The sequence below is a fragment of the Pseudophryne corroboree genome, unplaced genomic scaffold (assembly GCF_028390025.1).
Source record: "Pseudophryne corroboree isolate aPseCor3 unplaced genomic scaffold, aPseCor3.hap2 scaffold_551, whole genome shotgun sequence".
Lineage (NCBI taxonomy): Eukaryota > Metazoa > Chordata > Amphibia > Anura > Myobatrachidae > Pseudophryne > Pseudophryne corroboree.
In genome coordinates, this window is record NW_026970151.1 from 240782 (window position 1) to 260135 (window position 19354).

Sequence of the window (19354 nt, forward strand, 5' to 3'; positions counted from 1 at the left end):
TCCTTCGTTTGGGAGAAAAATGCAAAGGTACAATACAGCTTTTCCTTGCCAATATCTCTCTTTTGCAAAGAGCTAGGCATTGGAAAATTCAGGCCTATAACGTGTAGATGAAGCACTAACAGGAGGCTTTAAAATTTTCATTCTAGTGTCTTTCGTTTGGGAGAAAAATGCAAAGGTACAATACAGTTTTTCCTTGCCGATATCTCTCTTTTGCAAAGAGATAGGCATTGGAAAATTCAGGGCTATAACGTGTAGATGAAGCACTAACAGGAGGCTTTACAATTTTCATTCTAGTGTCTTTCGTTTGGGAGAAAAATGCAAAGGTACAATACAGCTTTTCCTTGCCGATATCTCTCTTTTGCAAAGAGATAGGCATTGGAAAATGCAGGGCTATAACGTGTAGATGAAGCACTAACAGGAGGCTTTAAAATTTTCATTCTAGTGTCTTTCGTTTGGGAGAAAAATGCAAAGGTACAATACAGCATTTCCTTGCCGATATCTCTCTTTTGCACAGAGATAGGCATTGGAAAATTCAGGGCTATAACGTGTAGATGAAGCACTAACAGGAGGCTTTACAATTTTCATTCTAGTGTCTTTCGTTTGGGAGAAAAATGCAAAGGTACAATACAGCTTTTCCTTGCCGATATCTCTCTTTTGCAAAGAGATAGGCATTGGAAAATTCAGGGCTATAACTTGTAGATGAAGCACTAACAGGAGGCTTTAAAATTTTCATTCTAGTGTCCTTCGTTTGGGAGAAAAATGCAAAGGTACAATACAGCTTTTCCTTGCCGATATCTCTCTTTTGCAAAGAGATAGGCATTGGAAAATTCAGGGCTATAACGTGTAGATGAAGCACTAATAGAAGGCTTTAAAATTTTCAATCTAGTGTCCTTCGTTTGGGAGAAAAATGCAAAGGTACAATACAGCTTTTCCTTGCCGATATCTCTCTTTTGCAAAGAGATAGGCATTGGAAAATTCAGGGCTATAACGTGTAGATGAAGCACTAATAGGAGGCTTTAAAATTTTCAATCTAGTGTCCTTCGTTTGGGAGAAAAATGCAAAGGTACAATACAGCTTTTCCTTGCCAATATCTCTCTTTTGCAAAGAGCTAGGCATTGGAAAATTCAGGGCTATAACGTGTAGATGAAGCACTAACAGGAGGCTTTAAAATTTTCATTCTAGTGTCTTTCGTTTGGGAGAAAAATGCAAAGGTACAATACAGTTTTTCCTTGCCGATATCTCTCTTTTGCAAAGAGATAGGCATTGGAAAATTCAGGGCTATAACGTGTAGATGAAGCACTAATAGGAGGCTTTAAAATTTTCAATCTAGTGTCCTTCGTTTGGGAGAAAAATGCAAAGGTACAATACAGCTTTTCCTTGCCAATATCTCTCTTTTGCAAAGAGCTAGGCATTGGAAAATTCAGGGCTATAACGTGTAGATGAAGCACTAACAGGAGGCTTTAAAATTTTCATTCTAGTGTCTTTCGTTTGGGAGAAAAATGCAAAGGTACAATACAGTTTTTCCTTGCCGATATCTCTCTTTTGCAAAGAGATAGGCATTGGAAAATTCAGGGCTATAACGTGTAGATGAAGCACTAACAGGAGGCTTTACAATTTTTATTCTAGTGTCTTTCGTTTGGGAGAAAAATGCAAAGGTACAATACAGCTTTTCCTTGCCGATATCTCTCTTTTGCAAAGAGATAGGCATTGGAAAATTCAGGGCTATAACGTGTAGATGAAGCACTAACAGGAGGCTTTAAAATTTTCATTCTAGTGTCCTTCGTTTGGGAGAAAAATGCAAAGGTACAATACAGCTTTTCCTTGCCGATATCTCTCTTTTGCAAAGAGATAGGCATTGGAAAATTCAGGGCTATAACGTGTAGATGAAGCACTAATAGGAGGCTTTAAAATTTTCATTCTAGTGTCCTTCGTTTGGGAGAAAAATGCAAAGGTACAATACAGCTTTTCCTTGCCGATATCTCTCTTTTGCAAAGAGATAGGCATTGGAAAATTCAGGGCTATAACGTGTAGATGAATCACTAACAGGAGGCTTTAAAATTTTCATTCTAGTGTCTTTCGTTTGGGAGAAAAATGCAAAGGTACAATACAGCTTTTCCTTGCCGATATCTCTCTTTTGCAAAGAGCTAGGCATTGGAAAATTCAGGGCTATAACGTGTAGATGAAGCACTAACAGGAGGCTTTAAAATTTTCATTCTAGTGTCCTTCGTTTGGGAGAAAAATGCAAAGGTACAATACAGCTTTTCCTTGCCAATATCTCTCTTTTGCAAAGAGCTAGGCATTGGAAAATTCAGGGCTATACCGTGTAGATGAAGCACTAACAGCAGGCTTTTAAATTTTCATTCTAGTGTCCTTCGTTTGGGAGAAAAATGCAAAGGTACAATACAGCTTTTCCTTGCCGATATCTCTCTTTTGCAAAGAGATAGGCATTGGAAAATTCAGGGCTATAACGTGTAGATGAAGCACTAACAGGAGGCTTTAAAATTTTCATTCTAGTGTCTTTCGTTTGGGAGAAAAATGCAAAGGTACAATACAGCTTTTCCTTGCCGATATCTCTCTTTTGCAAAGAGATAGGCATTGGAAAATTCAGGGCTATAACGTGTAGATGAAGCACTAATAGGAGGCTTTAAAATTTTCATTCTAGTGTCCTTCGTTTGGGAGAAAAATGCAAAGGTACAATACAGCTTTTCCTTGCCGATATCTCTCGTTTGCAAAGAGATAGGCATTGGAAAATTCAGGGCTATAACGTGTAGATGAAGCACTAACAGGAGGCTTTAAAATTTTCATTCTAGTGTATTTCGTTTGGGAGAAAAATGCAAAGGTACAATACCGCTTTTCCTTGCCGATATCTCTCTTTTGCAAAGAGCTAGGCATTGGAAAATTCAGGGCTATAACGTGTAGATGAAGCACTAATAGGAGGCTTTAAAATTTTCAATCTAGTGTCCTTCGTTTGGGAGAAAAATGCAAAGGTACAATACAGCTTTTCCTTGCCAATATCTCTCTTTTGCAAAGAGCTAGGCATTGGAAAATTCAGGGCTATAACGTGTAGATGAAGCACTAACAGGAGGCTTTAAAATTTTCATTCTAGTGTCTTTCGTTTGGGAGAAAAATGCAAAAGTACAATGTTGCTTTTTACTTGCCGATATCTCTCTTTTACAAAGAGATAAGCATTGGAAAATTCAGGGCTATAACGTGTAGATGAAGCACTAACAGGAGGCTTTAAAATTTTCATTCTAGTGTCTTTCGTTTGGGAGAAAAATGCAAAGGTACAATACAGCTTTTCCTTGCCAATATCTCTCTTTTGCAAAGAGCTAGGCATTGGAAAATGCAGGGCTATAACGTGTAGATGAAGCACTAACAGGAGGCTTTACAATTTTCATTCTAGTGTCTTTCGTTTGGGAGAAAAATGCAAAGGTACAATGCTGCTTTTCCTTGCCGATATCTCTCTTTTGCAAAGAGATAGGCATTGGAAAATGCAGGGCTATAACGTGTAGATGAAGCACTAACAGGAGGCTTTAAAATTTTCATTCTAGTGTCTTTCGTTTGGGAGAAAAATGCAAAGGTACAATACAGCTTTTCCTTGCCGATATCTCTCTTTTGCAAAGAGATAGGCATTGGAAAATTCAGGGCTATAACGTGTAGATGAAGCACTAACAGGAGGCTTAAAAAATTTCATTCTAGTGTCCTTCGTTTGGGAGAAAAATGCAAAGGTACAATACAGCTTTTCCTTGCCAATATCTCTCTTTTGCAAAGAGATAGGCATTGGAAAATTCAGGGCTATAACGTGTAGATGAAGCACTAACAGGAGGCTTTACAATTTTCATTCTAGTGTCTTTCGTTTGGGAGAAAAATGCAAAGGTACAATACAGTTTTTCCTTGCCGATATCTCTCTTTTGCAAAGAGATAGGCATTGGAAAATTCAGGGCTATAACGTGTAGATGAAGCACTAACAGGAGGCTTTAAAAGCACTCTGGTTGTGCTGCTCCTACGATTTCCCCAAATGTGGGACACTTGATTACATAATTTGTGTTTCCTCTGGTCGGCTCTCGTATAATTCAGATCTCTTTGTCTCAGGTCTCTCTCCAGCCTAGTTTGCTGTCTGTTTCCACTTCTCTTTTCTTGAGCCGCTCCCTTCTATGCCCTTGTGCACTATCCTGACTTCCCCGTCTGCTTACTTTGTGCCTTCCAACGCACAATGCAAACTACAGGTAGTGCTGCAGGGCCCACACCCTTTTACTTGCTTTACAGAGCAGCTCTGGAGCTGTTACAGTGCCCAGCTGCTGCAAGAAATCAGCTTGAATGCTTCAGGGGCTGGGGCATAGCCAACATGAGCCCCACACCGAAGGAGGGTGGAGGTGTTTAATGCGAACTAGGGGTCATCCAAGCGCCGCAAAAGGCCGCCATGCCCTGCACACCCCTTTTTTATTTTCATATGCAGACGAGGGTTGAAGCCAACTTTGACCCACTGCTTGGATGACATCACCATATGAAAATCCATCTGTGGCAGGCCTTCCCCCAGGAATGCTTGCACTAGTTGTTGCATTTGGTTTGTTGTTTGGGGGTGCTTCAGTATTAGGCAGCCTTCTGCCCTCCCATGTGCATCTGAAAATATATGTTCTCCCTGCAGTTGTTGTCCCAAGATGAGAGTTCCCTTGTGCTGCCTCAGTTGAATCTCCTTTACTTGACAGAGATGTGCATGAGCAGCGGCCCTCCCCAGCCCTATTCCAAATCATACTTATTTTGCATAGGAGATACCATGGTCATGAAGATTTTTCTCCCAGGGTTACTCTAGGGGTTACATTTGGGGAAATCACAGGGGTCAGCATACCCAGAATGCAATGAATGAACCTCACCCTGGGAGAATAATCTTCATGACCATGGTATCTCCTATGCAAAATAAGTATGATTTGGGATAGAGCTGGGGAGGGCCACTGCTCAGGCACATCTCTGTCAAGTTAAGGAGATTCAACTGAGGCAGCACAAGGGAACTCTCATCTTGGGACAACAACTGCAGGGAGAACATATATTTTCAGATGAACATGGGAGGGCAGAAGGCTGCCTAATACTGAAGCACCCCCCAAACAACAAACCAAATGCAACAACTAGTGCAAGCATTCCTGGGGGAAGGCCTGCCACAGATGGATTTGATGGATTTGATTATGAAAAGAGAAAAGGGGCATGCAGGGCATGGCGGCCTTTTGCGGCGCTTGGCTGACCCCTAGTTTGCATTAAACACCTCCACCCTCCGTCGGTGTGGGGCTCTTGTTGGCTATGCCCCAGCACCTGAAGCATTCAAGCTGATTTCTTGCTGCAGCTGGGCACTGTAACAGCTCCAGAGCTGCTCTGTAAGGCAAGTAAAAGGGTGTGGGCCCTGCAGCACTACCTGTAGTTTGCATTGTGCGTTGGAAGGCACAAAGTAAGCAGACAGGAGAAGTCAGGAGAGTGCACAAGGGCATAGAAGGCAGCGGCTCAAGAAAAGAGAAGTGGAAACAGACAGCAAACTAGGCTGGAGAGAGACCTGAGACAAAGAGATCTGAATTATATGAGAGCCGACCAGGGGAAACACAAATTATGCAGTCAAGTTTCCCACAGGAGTATATAGGATACGACCCAGTGGTACCTGACGACATAGATACTAACAGCTATTTAATAACATTACGCTAGAAAGTGATTATTAGCAACATATATATCTATATAAACAACCCCGCCAGGGTTGTGCCTTCAAAAATAATCACACACGGACACGCTTTTTAAACCTTTTTTTCACATCTCTTTATTCTTCTTATGCACATGTATGTTAGTTCTGTGATTTTAACCTTTATGTTTCACTGCAGTTTGGGATAATAATATTAATATTTATCCAATTTTAATACATACTTAAAAAAGGTTATATTTTATGATTCATTCATTCTGTCCAGTGCGTCAACAGTGCAGATTTCTTCTTGTTTTTTCTCCCAAATTCTATAACAATGACAGTAAATGTTGTTTCTTTTCAAACAGAACTTTCTTGACCATGCTTCTTTTTTGAAAGATCTGGGAGCACATGGAAAACAGTACAAACCATGCAGTATCACAAGAGCCTTTATTTGATCTTTCATGAAGATAGAGCAGAATTGAGGACACGTCAACAATTTCTGCCGAAGGTGGTTCATCTTTCCACATGGTGCCTTTGGCCACTGACACCTTCGTTGAGTCAAAGTCTCTGGCTGTGGTCAGAACTTTGAAAATTTATGTCACCAGAACGGTTCAGATTAGGAAAACAGAGGCTCTGTTTGTCCTGTATGCTCCCAACAGGATTGGGTGTCCTGCTTCCATGTAGACCATTATGCGCTGGATCTGTGGTAAGATTCAGCATGCTCATTCCACGGCAGGATTGCCGTTACTGAATTAGGTGAAGACCCATTCTACTAGAAAGGTGGGTTCATCCTGGGCAGCTGGTCGGGGAGTCTCGGCATTGCAACTTTGCCGAGCAGCTATTTAGTAAACACTTTTGCTAAGTTTTAAAAGTTTTAGAGTAAAGGAGATTCAACTGAGGCAGCACAAGGGAACTCCCATCTGGGGACAACAACTGCAGTGAGAACACATATTTTCAGATGAACATGGGAGGGCAGAAGGCTGCCTAATACTGAAGCACCCCCAAACAACAAACCAAATGCAACAACTAGTACAAGCATTCCTGGGGGAAGGTCTGCAGAAGACGGATTTGCATACAGTGATGTCATCCAAGCAGTGGGCCAAAGTTGGCTGGAATCCTCATCTGCATATGAAAAGAGAAAAGGGGTATGCAGGGCATGGCGGCCTTTTGCGGCGCTTGGATGACCCTTAGTTCGCATTAAACACCCCCACCCTCCTTTGGTGTGGGGCTCATGTTGGCCATGCCCCAGCCCCTGAAGCATTCAAGCTGATTTCTTGCAGCAGCTTGGCACTGTAACAGCTCCAGAGCTGCTCTGTAAGGCAAGTAAAAGGGTGTGGGCCCTGCAGCACTACCTGTAGTTTGCATTGTGCATTGGAAGGCACAAAGTAAGCAGACAGGAGGAGAAGTCAGGATAGTCCACAAGGGTATAGAAGGGAGGGGCTCAAGAAAAAAGAAGTGGAAACAGACAGCAAACTAGGCTGGAGAGAGACCTGAGACAAAGAGATCTGAATTATATGAGAGCCGACCAGGGGAAACACAAATTATGCAGTCAAGTTTCCCACATTTGGGGAAATCGCAGGGGCAGCACACCCAGGTGAGATACTATAATCAGGACGGTGCTTCTCCCAGGGCAAGGCTCACCCATTGCACTCTGGGTGTGCTGCTCCTACGATTTCCCCAAATGTGGGACACTTGACTGCATAATTTGTGTTTCCTCTGGTCGGCTCTCGTATAATTCAGATCTCTTTGTCTCAGGTCTCTCTCCAGCCTAGTTTGCTGTCTGTTTCCACTTCTTTTTTTCTTGAGCCGCTCCCTTCTATGCCCTTGCGCACTATCCTGACTTCTCCCGTCTGCTTACTTTGTGCCTTCCAACGCACAATGCAAACTACAGGTAGTGCTGCAGGGCCCACACCCTTTTACTTGCCTTACAGAGCAGCTCTGGAGCTGTTACAGTGCCCAGCTGCTGCAAGAAATCAGCTTGAATGCTTCATGGGATGGGGCATGGCCAACATGAGCCCCACACCAAAGGAGGGTGGGGGTGTTTAATGCGATCTAGGGGTCATCCAAGCACCGCAAAAGGCTGCCATGCCCTGCATAACCCTTTTCTCTTTTCATATGCAGATGAGGGTTCCAGCCAACTTTGGCCCACTGCTTGGATGACATCACCGTATGCAAATTCGTCTCCTGCAGACCTTCCCCCAGGAATGCTTGTACTAGTTATTGCATATGGTTTGATATTTGATGGTGCTTCAGTATTAGGCAGCCTTCCGCCCTCCCATGTTCATCTGAAAAGATGTGGTCTCCCTGCAGTTGTTGTCCCCAGACGAGAGTTCCCTTGTGCTTCCTCAGTTGAATCTCCTTAACTTGACGGGGGAGGGGCTTGCCCGAGCAGCCACCCTCCCCAGCCCTATCCCAACTCATACTTATTTTGCATATGAGATCTCTATATCATGAAGATTGTTCTCACAGGGTGAGGTTCATCCATTATATTTTAAAATAGGAAGGTTCAAATTACATATTTGAATTGCATCTATGTGCTGGATTCAAATGCCCCCCCCCCTTCCTTTCTCAATTGTGCCCGTCAGCAGCTATTCTAAGGTTGCTGCCAATGGGTGTGACACATTAATTTCTTCTGTGGGGTACACTGGACTCCACAAGGATTCACATTGGGGTGTAGAGTAGGATCTTGATCTGAGGCACCAACCGGCTCAAAGCTTTTGACTGTTCCCAAGATGCTCAGCGCATCCTCCTCTATAACCCCGCTTCCATGAACAGGGAGCTCAGTTTGTAGTTGGTGCCTTCAGTAGCAGGCCACTTAACAGGGGCCTGCCTCAGGCAGCCTATTCTGAGCTATTAATTTTGACAAGAAAAGAAGAACTTGTTTTATGAGAATCTACAAGGGCTGCAGCAGGCTAGGTCTAATAGACATCTTTACTGCAGCTTCATCACTCCCAGCGGCGCTGTATACTCCCGTGCCCTGGTTGCTGGGTCACTGCAGCGGAGGCTCCGGTTTCTTCCTAAGGTCAGTCACACACACACCGCCCTTCCGGATCACGAGGCCGCTGATTAAGGGGAGCGTGGCCGTAGGGGGTGGGCCGTGTGCGCACTGGGGTGGACACTGATTACTGGGCAGCCGCTCCACAAGCCACCAGGTACAGTTAAGGAGCACAGGTCTGGGGGTTTTTCTCCTATATTAACCCAATTTTGTACTGCCCGCAGCGCATTGTGATAGGTAATAGGGCCTGATTCAGGTTGGATTGCAATCACAATAAGCGATCCAACTGCAAAAATTGCTAAGAGCATACGCATGTGCCTGCATGCGATCGCCTCTGCCTGTCAATCGGGGCAGGGGGGGAGAGTGGGGTCAGCAACACTCCATTTCCAAGTCAGGGATGGAGCAGTGCGGGGGCAAGGCTTCAAAATGGGGTCTGCAATGGAGGAGACACAGGGGGCGTGGTCACAGCGGCTGTATGACATCACATTCAGCCGCTGTGATCACAAAAATGGTGGCGGCTTCCTGCGGGCACATACAGTCTGCACCAGCAGGAGGCTACACCATTGTTTATGATCACGCTGAACTGCAGTGCGACTGCAATTACAGCATGGTCAAGAAGGGAGGTGTCATACTGGGTGGCCATGCCCTGTCACTGTGCAGGAGCCAGCACCGCTTACACACTAGTCCCCGGGTGCAGCCCCCAACCCCCGGGACACCCGGAGCAACAAAATGTAGATTCAGGCCACCAGGCCACGCCCCTACCTATGAAATCATGCCTCCTTTTTACCATTGCGCTGCTTATTTGCACGCACTGCATTACAATCTCCCTCGCCACCTCTCTGGGTGTCACCAGTGATAGTGACACCTCTGCCATGCTTGTAGCAGCTGGTCCAAAGATCTATGCCTCAAGCCCTGAGTGTTTGCCCTTGTGACTTGTTGATCATCATAGCGAAGCAGATGCTTACAGAAAACTGCAGGGGCTTAGATTGAAAATAAAAAAAATTGATGGGTATAAGGTAGAGAGGAGCGGGTTCGGTTCTCCGAGAACCGAATTCCCCACGAACTCCACGTTGTTTACACTGGTCTGAGGCAGGCTCGGTTGTTCCCGCCTGACTCGGAAAACCTGAACAAGGGAAAATGTCATCATCCCGCTGTCGGATTCTCGCGAGATTCGGATATTATATATAGAGCTGCGCGTTGCCGCCATTTTTACTCGTGCATTGAAGAGAGAGCGGAGAGGACGTGGCTATGTTCTCTCAGTGGAAATCTCAATATCAGTGCTCAGTATCAGTGGTTACTTATTGCTGCTCAGTAATACTAGTAGTGTGTCTCTCCTGCTCAGTGTCAGTTCTCAGTAGTATCCTCATCAGTGCTCAGTATCACTGCTCATTGTCTTGTGCTGCATTGTGGTGCTCAGCATACTACAGTACATTACTAATAGTCCAGTGCTGCATCTTGCTGCTCAGTGTCAGTTCTAGTATCCTCATCAGTGCTCACTATCACTGCTCATTGCATTGTGGTGTTCTGTATACTACAGTAATATAGTAACATATAGTAACATAGTTTTTGAGGTTGAATAGAGGCAAATTGCCCATCGTGTTCAACCTGTTTTAAGTTGTGATGATTCTACATACTTGCTGAATAATGTTTTATGACTAGTTAGCTACTATAACTCATGTTACCCCCGGATTAACCATGTTGATATTTTAAGTATTATAACCTTGGATAGCTTTTTCATTCAGAAATGTATCCATTCCTTTTTTAAATCCAATTACAGAGTCTGCCATTACCACCTTCCCTGGCAGGGAATTCCACATCCTGATTGCCCTAACAGTGAAGAACCCTTTCCTCCATTGCATTCTGAATTTCCTCCAGTTGCAGCGAGTGACCACGTGTTCTTTTAATAAATAATTCCTCTGATAACTCTTTGTTATGTATCTTTACATATTTGAAGATATTAATAATATCTCCTCTTAGGCACCTCTTTTCTAGTGTATACATATTCAGCCTAGTAAGTCTTGGGTATGGGTGAAGATGTTTCTCACAAAATTGTTGCACCAAAGCATCATTGAAATTCAAGCTGGAAAGATGATTTTAATATATCACTTGTACATTTTGTACTGCTCTTCTGGTGACAATGTAGTTTGTTTTTGTCAATTACCATTTTAATAATAGGGTAAAGAAAATTAAGTGGATTTTTGAAAGAAAACAATACTGTCAATATACTATTAAAACAAATTAAAATGGTAAAAGTTATTGTACTTTAAGTAAAAATAAAAGAGCCAAAATATCAATCCCAGTTTTGGATTACTTTAATTAACAAAAAACAATGCATATAGCAGAGGATAGTTTCAATCTGCCTACCTCTGGGTTATGGGCCCAGCATGCTTCCGTTGCAGTACTCTGCTGCTCATGTAAGTGCAAGAGATCCTGAAGCACTCACTCATCATGGGAAAGTACCAATGTGTTTCTTACAAAAACTCTCCAGATTATTGACTTTTTAAAGTTTTTCTAGGAAACGTTCTAGATGAATGCTTATTAGCCTTTGTCAGTATATACTTTTACGAGGTGTCTCTGTGGTGCAATCGGTTAGCATGTTTGGCTATTAACCAAAAGGTTGGTGGTTCAATCCCACCCATGGATGTAATTGACCTTGTGATTAGATTTTGGTAATCTTTAAGTAGACAAGTCAAAATGTCAAACTCCCTCTTATGGTGTAGGGTACCTGGCCTTCTCTGATGTAATCAGAGTTAGATTTGATTAAGTGATTTTATAAAAAACAGCTAGGAAGCACAATTTAGCAGTGGGTTGCAGAGAAAAAAAACTATGCTGGCAGAAAAGTCCAATTGAGTGATTAAACAGCTCTTCATTTTCTGATTTTATGTTTATGCTAACAAATTTGCTCTCTGAAAAATGTCCACAAAGTAAAGTCTCTGATTAACACCTTTGTAGGAATGGTTTTTCACCTATTACTGAATTAAACTTGCTTCATTGGAAAGGCAGCAAGATGCATCCTCATTTCAATGTCTACTGAAATAATACAGGTTGACACCAGGAAACATAAACGTCACTGCATCCTTGCTGCTTCCTCATGGGGAAGTCTGTTTAATGTGAAAACAAGGTGATATCTAATCAGCACACAGGTAAGGAATTAAGAAAATCTTTCTTTATGGGTGAAGATGTTTCTCACAAAATTGTTGCACCAAAGCATCATTGAAATTCAAGCTGGAATGATGATTTTAATATATCACTTGTACATTTTGTGCTGCTCTTCTGGTGACAATGTAGTTTGTTTTTGTCAATTACCATTTTAATAATAGGGTAAAGAAAATTAAGTGGATTTTTGAAAGAAAACAATACTGTCAATATACTATTAAAACAAATTAAAATGGTAAAAGTTATTGTACTTTAAGTAAAAATAAAAGAGCCAAAATATCAATCCCAGTTTTGGATTACTTTAATTAACAAAAAACAATGCATATAGCAGAAGATAGTTTCAATCTGCCTACCTCTGGGTTATGGGCCCAGCATGCTTCCGTTGCAGTACTCTGCTGCTCATGTAAGTGCAAGAGATCCTGAAGCACTCACTCATCATGGGAAAGTAGCAATGTGTTTCTTACAAAAACTCTCCAGATTATTGACTTTTTAAAGTTTTTCTAGGAAACGTTCTAGATGAATGCTTATTAGCCTTTGTCTGAATGGACTTTTACGAGGTGTCTCTGTGGTGCAATCGGTTAGCATGTTTGGCTATTAACCAAAAGGTTGGTGGTTCAATCCCACCCAGGGATGTAATTGACCTTGTGATCAGATTTTGGTGATCTTTAAGTAGACAAGTCAAATTTTCAAACCCCCTCTTATGGTGTAGGGTACCTGGCCTTCTCTGATGTAATCAAAGTTAGATTTGATTAAGTGATTTTATAAAAAACAGCTAGGAAGCACAATTTAGCAGTGGGTTGCAGAGAAAAAAAAATTATGCTGGCAGAAAAGTCCAATTGAGTGATTAAACAGCTCTTCATTTTCTGACTTTATTTTTATGCTAACAAATTTGCTCTCTGAAAAGTGTCCACAAAGCCAAGTCTCTGATTAACACCTTTGTAGGAATGTTTTTTCACCTATTACTGAATTAAACTTGCTACATTGGAAAGGCAGCAAGATGCATCCTCATTTCAATGTCTACTGAAATAATACAGGTTGACACCAGGAAACATAAACGTTACTGCATCCTTGCTGCTTTCTCATGTGGAAGTCTGTTTAATGTGAAAACAAGGTAATATCTAATCAGCACACAGATAAGGAATTAAGAAAATCTTTCTTTATGGGTGAAGATGTTTCTCACAAAATTGTTGTCCCAATGCATCATTGAAATTCAAGATGGAAGATGATTTTAATATATCACTTGTACATTTTGCATTGCTCTTCTGGTGACCATGTAGTTTGTTTTTGTCAATTACCATTTCAGTAATAGGGTAAAGAAAATTAAGTGGATTTTTTAAAGAAAACAATGCTGTCAATATACTATTAAAACAAATTAAAATGATAAAAGTTATTGTACTTTAAGTAAAAATAAAAGAGCCAAAATATCAATCCCAGTTTTTGATTACTTTAATTATAAAAAAAAAATGCACATAGCAGAGGATAGTTTCGATTAATCGACCTCTGGGTTATGGGCCCAGCATCCTTCCATTGCACTACTCTGCTGCTCATGGAAGTCCGAGAGATCCTGAAGACTAAATTGATTAAAGGCCTAAAAGTACTGGACTATAAGGAAAGACTTACTAGGCTGAATATGTATACACTAGAAAAGAGGTGCCTAAGAGGAGATATTATTAATATCTTCAAATATGTAAAGATACATAACAAAGAGTTATCAGAGGAATTATTTATTAAAAGAACACGTGGTCACTCGCTGCGACTGGAGGAAAGTTCAGAATGCAATGGAGGAAAGGGTTCTTCACTGTTAGGGCAATCAGGATGTGGAATTCCCTGCCAGGGAAGGTGGTAATGGCGGACTCTGTAATTGGATTTAAAAAAGGAATGGATACATTTCTGAATGAAAAAGCTATCCAAGGTTATAATACTTAAAATATCAACATGGTTAATCCGGGGGTAACATGAGTTATAGTAGCTAACTAGTCATAAAACATTATTCAGCAAGTATGTAGAATCATCACAACTTAAAACAGGTTGAACACGATGGGCAATTTGCCTCTATTCAACCTCAAAAACTATGTTACTATATGTTACTATATTACTGTAGTATACAGAACACCACAATGCAATGAGCAGTGATAGTGAGCACTGATGAGGATACTAGAACTGACACTGAGCAGCAAGATGCAGCACTGGACTATTAGTAATGTACTGTAGTATGCTGAGCACCACAATGCAGCACAAGACAATGAGCAGTGATACTGAGCACTGATGAGGATACTACTGAGAACTGACACTGAGCAGGAGAGACACACTACTAGTATTACTGAGCAGCAATAAGTAACCACTGATACTGAGCACTGATATTGAGATTTCCACTGAGAGAACATAGCCACGTCCTCTCCGCTCTCTCTTCAATGCACGAGTAAAAATGGCGGCAACGCGCAGCTCTATATATAATATCCGAATCTCGCGAGAATCCGACAGCGGGATGATGACATTTTCCCTTGTTCAGGTTTTCCGAGTCAGGCGGGAACAACCGAGCCTGCCTCAGACCAGTGTAAACCACGTGGAGTTCGTGGGGAATTCGGTTCTCGGAGAACCGAACCCGCTCCTCTCTACCTTATACCCATCAATTTTTTTTATTTTCAATCTAAGCCCCTGCAGTTTTCTGTAAGCATCTGCTTCGCTATGATGATCAACAAGTCACAAGGGCAAACACTCAGGGCTTGAGGCATAGATCTTTGGACCAGCTGCTACAAGCATGGCAGAGGTGTCACTATCACTGGTGACACCCAGAGAGGTGGCGAGGGAGATTGTAATGCAGTGCATGCAAATAAGCAGCGCAATGGTAAAAAGGAGGCATGATTTCATAGGTAGGGGCGTGTCCTGGTGGCCTGAATCTACATTTTGTTGCTCCGGGTGTCCCGGGGGTTGGGGGCTGCACCCGGGGACTAGTGTGTAAGCGGTGCTGGCTCCTGCACAGTGACAGGGCATGGCCACCCAGTATGACACCTCCCTTCTTGACCATGCTGTAATTGCAGTCGCACTGCAGTTCAGCGTGATCATAAACAATGGTGTAGCCTCCTGCTGGTGCAGACTGTATGTGCGCGCAGGAAGCCGCCACCATTTTTGTGATCACAGCGGCTGAATGTGATGTCATACAGCCGCTGTGACCACGCCCCCTGTGTCTCCTCCATTGCAGACCCCATTTTGAAGCCTTGCCCCCGCACTGCTCCATCCCTGACTTGGAAATGGAGTGTTGCTGACCCCACTCTCCCCCCCTGCCCCGATTGACAGGCAGAGGCGATCGCATGCAGGCACATGCGTATGCTCTTAGCAATTTTTGCAGTTGGATCGCTTATTGTGATTGCAATCCAACCTGAATCAGGCCCTATTACCTATCACAATGCGCTGCGGGCAGTACAAAATTGGGTTAATATAGGAGAAAAACCCCCAGACCTGTGCTCCTTAACTGTACCTGGTGGCTAGTGGAGCGGCTGCCCAGTAATCAGTGTCCACCCCAGTGCGCACACGGCCCACCCCCTACGGCCACGCTCCCCTTAATCAGCGGCCTCGTGATCCGGAAGGGCGGTGTGTGTGTGACTGACCTTAGGAAGAAACCGGAGCCTCCGCTGCAGTGACCCAGCAACCAGGGCACGGGAGTATACAGCGCCGCTGGGAGTGATGAAGCTGCAGTAAAGATGTCTATTAGACCTAGCCTGCTGCAGCCCTTGTATATTCTCATAAAACAAGTTCTTCTTTTCTTGTCAAAATTAATAGCTAAGAATAGGCTGCCTGAGGCAGGCCCCTGTTAAGTGGCCTGCTACTGAAGGCACCAACTACAAACTGAGCTCCCTGTTCATGGAAGCGGGGTTATAGAGGAGGATGCGCTGAGCATCTTGGGAACAGTCAAAAGCTTTGAGCCGGTTGGTGCCTCAGATCAAGATCCTACTCTACACCCCAATGTGAATCCTTGTGGAGTCCAGTGTACCCCACAGAAGAAATTAATGTGTCACACCCATTGGCAGCAACCTTAGAATAGCTGCTGACTGGCACAATTGAGAAAGGAAGGGGGGGGGGGGGCATTTGAATCCAGCACATAGATGCAATTCAAATATGTAATTTGTACCTTCCTATTTTAAAATATAATGGATGAACCTCACCCTTTGAGAACAATCTTCATGATCAAGAGATCTAATATGTAAAATAAGTATGAGTTGGGATAGGGCTGGGGAGGGTGGCAGCTCGGGCAGCCCCTCCCCCGTCAAGTTAAGGAGATTCAACTGAGGAAGCACAAGGGAACTCTCGTCTGGGGACAACAACTGCAGGGAGACCACATCTTTTCAGATGAACATGGGAGGGCGGAAGGCTGCCTAATACTGAAGCACCATCAAATATCAAACCATATCCAACAACTAGTAAAAGCATTCCTGGGGGAAGGTCTGCAGCAGACTGATTTGCATACGGTGATGTCATCCAAGCAGTGGGCCAAAGTTGGCTGGAACCCTCATCTGCATATAAAAAGAGAAAAGGGGCATGCAGTGCATGGCGGCCTTTTGCAGTGCTTGGATGACCCCTAGTTCGCATTAAACACCCCCACCCTCCTTTGGTGTGGGGCTCATGTTGGCCATGCCCCATCCCCTGAAGCATTCATGCTGATTTCTTGCAGCAGCTGGGCACTGTAACAGCTCCAGAGCTGCTCTGTAAGGCAAGTAAAAGGGTGTGGGCCCTGCAGCACCACCTGTAGTTCGCATTGTGCGTTGGAAGGCACAAAGTAAGCAGACGGGAGGAGAAGTCAGGATAGTACACAAGGGCATCCTTTTCTCTTAGTCCGTAAAGGATGCTGGGGTCACATTAAGAACCATGGGGTATAGACGGGATCCGCAAGAGACATGGGCACTTTAAGACTTTCAAAGGGTGTGAACTGGCTCCTCCCTCTATGCCCCTCCTCCAGACTCCAGTTATAGGTACTGTGCCCAGGGAGACGGACATTTCGAGGAAAGGATTTATTGTTAAACTAAGGTGAGCATCTTACCAGCTCACACCTTAAGCATGCCGCAGAACGTGGCAGAACGTGGCATTCAACAGAACACAAGCCAACGGCATGAACAATTGCAGCAAGAAGGCCAGGTACCCTACACCATAACAGGGGTTTTCGAAATTTTGACTTGTCTACTTAAAGATCACCAAAATCTGATAACAAGGTCAACTACATCCCTGGGTGGGATTGAACCACAAACCTTTTGGTTAATAGCCGTACACACTAACTGATTGCGCCACAGCGACACTTTGCAAAAGTACATACTGACAAAGGCTAATAAGCATTCTCATGCTGCTTTCTCATGTGGAAGTCTGTTTAATGTGAAAACAAGGTGATATCTAATTAGCACACAGGTAAGGAATTAAGAAAATCTTTATTTAAGGGTGAAGATGTTTCTCACAAAATTGTTGCCCCAATGCATCATTGAAATTCAAGCTGGAAAGATGATTTTAATATATCACTTGTACATTTTGTATTGCTCTTCTGGTGACAATGTAGTTTGTTTTTGTCAATTACCATTTTAATAATAGGGTAAAGAAAATTAAGTGGATTTTTGAATGAAAATAATACTGTCAATATACTATTAAAACAAATTAAAATGGTAAAAGTTATTGTACTTTAAGTAAAAATAAAAGCTAAAATATCAATCCCAGTTTTGGATTACTTTAAATGGACTGCAGATCTCTCTTGGCCTGGACCTATGGGGGTCAAATGCAGGACATTGCATGTCAGCCATGTTGTCACATCTCGGCTGAAAGAATACAAAATTATATATATACAGTCACTTGAAAACATTATTGGTGATTATTCCTGCAGGTAATCACCACACCTTAGATCACATATAATTTGTGATCCTACTTTCTCTATTCAAACGTGACAGCAAGGCTCACCCATTGCACTCTGGGTGTGCTGCTCCTGCGATTTCCCCAAATGTGGGAAACTTGACTGCATAATTTGTGTTTCCCCTGGTCGGCTCTCGTATAATTCAGATCTCTTTGTCTCAGGTCTCTCTCCAGCCTAGTTTGCTGTCTGTTTCCACTTCTCTTTTCTTGAGCTGCTCCCTTCTATGCCCTTGCGCACTATCCTGACTTCTCCCGTCTGCTTACTTTGTGCCTTCCAATGCACAATGCAAACTACAGGTAGTGCTGCAGGGCCCACACCCTTTTACTTGCCGTACAGAGCAGCTCTGGAGCTGTGACAGAGCCCAGCTACTGCAAGAAATCAGCTTGAATGCTTCAGGGGCTGAGGCATAGCCAACATGAGCCCCACACCGAAGGAGGGTGGAGGTGTTTAATGCGAACTAGGGGTCATCCAAGCGCCGCAAAAGGCCGCCATGCCCTGCACGCCCCTTTTCTCTTTTCACATGCAGACGAGGGTTGAAGCCAACTTTGACCCACTGCTTGGATGACATCACCATATGCAAATCCATCTGCTGCAGGCCTTCCCCCAGGAATGCTTGCACTAGTTGTTGCATTTGGTTTGTTGTTTGGGGTTGCTTCAGTATTAGGCAGCCTTCTGCCCTCCCATATTCATCTGAAAATATGTGTTCTCCCTGCAGTTGTTGTCCCCAGATGAGAGTTCCCTTGTGCTGCCTCAGTTGAATCTCCTTTACTTGACAGAGATGTGCCTGAGCAGCGGCCCTCCCCAGCCCTATCCCAAATCATACTTATTTTGCATAGGCGATACCATGGTCATGAAGATTGTTTTCCCAGGGTGAGGTTCATTCATTGCATTCTGGGTATGCTGACCCCTGTGATTTCCCCAAATGTGGGAAACTCGACTGCATTATTTGTGGTAGTGGGGGACTGTGTTTGTGCTTTCCTCTGGTCAGCTCTGGTAAAAGTCAGATTTCTTTGTCTCAGATCTTCCTCTAGCCTTGTTCTTCTTTCGAGAGTTCCCTTGTGCTGCCTCAGTTGGATCTCCTTCACTTGACAGGGGGGTACCCGAGCAGCGACCCTCCCCAGCTCTAGCCCAAATCCTACTTACCTGCAAGGTGAGATACTATGATCATGAAGGTGCTTCTCCCAGGGCAAGGCTCACCCATTGCACTCTGGGTGTGCTGCTCCTGCGATTTCCCCAAATGTGGGAAACTTGACTGCATAATTTGTGTTTCCCCTGGTCGGCTCTCGTATAATTCAGATCTCTTTGTCTCAGGTCTCTCTCCAGCCTAGTTTGCTGTCTGTTTCCACTTCTCTTTTCTTGAGCTGCTCCCTTCTATGCCCTTGCGCACTCTCCTGACTTCTCCCGTCTGCTTACTTTGTGCCTTCCCATGCACAATGCAAACTACAGGTAGTGCTGCAGGGCCCACACCCTTTTACTTGCCGTACAGAGCAGCTCTAGAGCTGTTACAGTGCCCAGCTGCTGCAAGAAATCAGCTTGTATGCTTCAGGGGCTGGGGCATAGCCAACATGAGCCCCACACCGAAGGAGGGTGGAGGTGTTTAATGCGAACTAGGGGTCATCCAAGCGCCGCAAAAGGCCGCCATGCCCTGCACGCCCCTTTTCTCTTTTCA

General features: G+C 43.6%; 4 non-coding genes across 4 annotated transcripts; all 4 read left to right on the plus strand.

Moving 5' to 3' along the window:
- Nucleotides 1-7239: 7239 nt before the first annotated feature.
- Nucleotides 7240-7395, plus strand: LOC135032711 (U1 spliceosomal RNA). The gene has a single exon (XR_010228191.1). It is a non-coding gene; the product is annotated as a U1 spliceosomal RNA (small nuclear RNA).
- A 4968-nt stretch (nucleotides 7396-12363) lies between these two features.
- Nucleotides 12364-12437, plus strand: TRNAN-AUU (transfer RNA asparagine (anticodon AUU)). The gene has a single exon. It is a non-coding gene; the product is annotated as a tRNA-Asn (tRNA).
- A 6067-nt stretch (nucleotides 12438-18504) lies between these two features.
- Nucleotides 18505-18668, plus strand: LOC135032740 (U1 spliceosomal RNA). The gene has a single exon (XR_010228220.1). It is a non-coding gene; the product is annotated as a U1 spliceosomal RNA (small nuclear RNA).
- Nucleotides 18669-18820: 152 nt separating this feature from the next.
- Nucleotides 18821-18983, plus strand: LOC135032699 (U1 spliceosomal RNA). Its single transcript, XR_010228183.1, has one exon. It is a non-coding gene; the product is annotated as a U1 spliceosomal RNA (small nuclear RNA).
- Nucleotides 18984-19354: the final 371 nt, after the last annotated feature.